The sequence below is a fragment of the Empidonax traillii genome, unplaced genomic scaffold (genome assembly GCF_003031625.1).
Source record: "Empidonax traillii isolate 1590-97213 ecotype Southwest subspecies unplaced genomic scaffold, ASM303162v1 scaffold204:size1584377, whole genome shotgun sequence".
NCBI classification, from domain to species: Eukaryota; Metazoa; Chordata; class Aves; order Passeriformes; family Tyrannidae; genus Empidonax; species Empidonax traillii.
In genome coordinates this window covers 1,091,653-1,094,405 of record NW_020955397.1, presented here as the reverse complement: position 1 = coordinate 1,094,405, position 2,753 = coordinate 1,091,653, and the positions used below count along the sequence as shown (strand labels likewise).

The window sequence follows — 2,753 nt, the reverse complement described above, 5'->3', positions numbered from 1 at the left end:
CGAATGACAAATGAAAGAAGCAAGAGGAATACAAGAAATGGTGCACGATATATGAAAAATACTAAAAGGACTCTTACCTAATAACACGGATGTTTGCAGGCAGTTTAAGCTTGATTTGTAAATGAATGTTCTGTAGTCGTTTGACTAATGTTTATAATGTTTACTGTTAACGCATGCTTTTTAATGTTTTTACCCCAGTTATATTTGTTATATTATATTTGAACATGTTAGTCCCCTCATGAATTTTCTCCTCCCTGATTGGTCAAGGTTTCCCTCTCCCTCATTGGCCAGGATTTGCCTCAGTGTGGGCAGTCCTTCCATTTCCCTCCTTCCATGTTATTGGCTCCTAGTTAATTTATGCACGTTGCTGAATCCCCACTGGTTGTTTAGTCCCATGCTCCTCCCAGTTTCCAGATCCTTCCACCCCGAACCCTATATAAGGGTTAGATCTCCCCTCAGTTGGGGACAGCGCTCTTGACGCAGTACCCTCGCGTGTTCCTGTGTTAATAAACACCTACGACAGAGCAAGAACCCCTCGTGCTGTCGTCGCCTCTCCTTTCACCGGGCTGCGGTAATGTCCCTGCTCTCCGAGTGGTCTTTTTCTGCGAGCTCCATGCTGTCGAAAACCCAACCTGGCACGGGATCAGGTACTTGACCAAATGGAGTTTATCGCACTTTAAACTTGTTTAAAAATATCTCAATGATGCTTAGAAGCTAAAAGGTTTTTTAGGACTACAATTAATTTGTAGTTTTTCAGGTTCCAGAGAGATATTATTCATCACAGGTGAGGGTTTTTATATGTGCATATATCTATATTATCCATATCTATAAAAATATCAGGCAAAACTTTCCAAAGCAGACATTGAGAGGCAAAAACTAAACTTCTATCTTCAACATGAAAGAAACGAAAACACCCTGTCACAAGAAAGTTCTATAAATAGCATTATACCTCTGATTTGATTTGTGTTCTCTCATTTTAATTCTTTTATTTTTTTTTAAAAGACTGAAAACTTTAAGCTAAAGCCATCTAGAAGAATCACCAACAGAAACTGAACTGGATTTATTTCTTAATATTGTTCTGGTGACTGTGCAGTTTTTTCTAACGGTTTTACCTCCCTGAATTTAGAAGGCAGGGCTTATTTTCCAGACTTCTGCTATGGGATTCCAGCCTGGAGGAGAAGGGCCTTGGCTTCTCTCTACCACAGGTTTTTTTCAGCTTTTCGTTTCCTTTCTCAACTGCCACTAGAATTTTTGGAACCTAAATACCTTCCTGTGTTAAAGGGCCAGTAGATGACACACGTCTCCTTTTCTTCCCTCTTAAATGAAAGCAGACTGCAATTTGTGCTGTGTGGGTTCAGAAAAACCTCCCGCTCTCCAGAAAAGTGCTTAAACACATGTTTAGCTCTAAGTTGGCTGTTTGGGCTTAATGAATTAAATACTTTTGTGAGTCAGGAATTTCGTGCGCCGATACACTGAGAAAACATCTTAGATACTCTTGCCTTTGATATCCTCTCACCCAGGCAAAGATTACAGTGTTAAATGGCTCACACATCAGCCTTTTGCATTACAGAATCATTTAGGTTGGAAAAGACCTCCAAGATCATCGCTTTGTCAACCAGACCAGAGCACTGAGTGCACATCCAGCTGTTCCTTGAATACCTCCAGGGGTGGTGATTCTACCACCTCCCTGGGCAGTTCCAATGTTTAACAATCCTTTCCATGAAGAAATTCCTCCTGCTTGCTCTTACCACAGCAGCTTTCATCGGAGGGGGCTGCTGTGCACATCCAACCCGCACTCGTGCGCCCCAACGACACCCAACCCTCTCCAAGACGGGCTCAACGGAGCTCCAACGACCGCAGAGCCGCGGCCACCCATCCCCTGTCCCTCTGCGTGTCCTCCTGTGCCTGGTTTGCTTCCCACACGGGCTGGACCTGACCCGCACCCACGGGGGGGCCACGCGGCGCACTGGGAGCGAAGGGAGGGGAAAGACCGAGGAGAAAAAGGGAGGGAAACGGAGAGGAGGGGGAGGGAAAAGAAAAGAGGGGAGGGGCGGGGCCGTGCGCTCTTTTTTGGCTCTCGGGCCGCTCCGTAGCGCTCCCGGGAGAGAGCGGCATTGTGCGGCCTCCGCGCCGCCCCGCGCAGGCGCCCTGCCCGCCTTCCCCGCCTGTGGCGGACCCGGACCCGCCGCCGCCGCCGCGTTCCCCCCTCTCCTCTCCTTTCCCCTCCCGCGGCCGCGCTCCTCCCTCGCCGCGGAGGAGGCGGCGGCCGCTCCCCCTCATCATCCTCCTCCCCTTCCCCATCCCCCCCGGTAAGTCACCGAGCAGGCGGCGGGGGCTCCTCTCCGGGCTCCCCTCCCGTCTCTCCATCTCCCGCACCGCCCCGGGGGGATGGAGGGGGGGGTGGGTTTTCTCCCCTCACGGCCGTTGCCCGCGCGCGGCGCCGCCGCCTCCTCCGCTCCCCTCGCCTCCCTCCCTTCCCTTCCCGCAGGCGGCGCGCCGAGCCCCCTCTGCCTCCCCTCATACCCCCCCCCCTCACCGCGTGGGGGGATCCCTTCCGAACCACCCCCCCTCCCCCATCCGCCTTCCAGAAATTTGGGATCCCCACACACCCCCTTTCCAGAGCGAGGGTGGGCGGGGAAGGGGCGTTCAGGGGCCTGGGAGGAGAGGGGGCGTCTGAGGGGTGTTATCAGTACCGCGTGCCTGGTGGTGGTGGGGGGATGTGTTGGGATGTGCTGGGAGAACCCCCCCCCCCC

The 2,753-nt window shown here is 52.2% G+C and overlaps 1 protein-coding gene across 3 annotated transcripts in view; it reads right to left on the bottom strand.

Moving 5' to 3' along the window:
* Positions 1-2,753, bottom strand: part of BRD3 (bromodomain containing 3) — a 49,312-nt gene that overhangs the window by 44,138 nt on the left and 2,421 nt on the right. The window contains exon 1 of one of the 3 annotated variants that reach the window (XM_027887178.1): positions 2,319-2,428. The exons of the other annotated variants lie outside the window; for them this stretch is intronic. The gene's annotated coding sequence lies outside the window, so the exon portion shown is untranslated. Of the gene's footprint in view, positions 1-2,318; positions 2,429-2,753 lie in introns of those variants that run through there. 3 annotated transcript variants of the gene reach the window in all.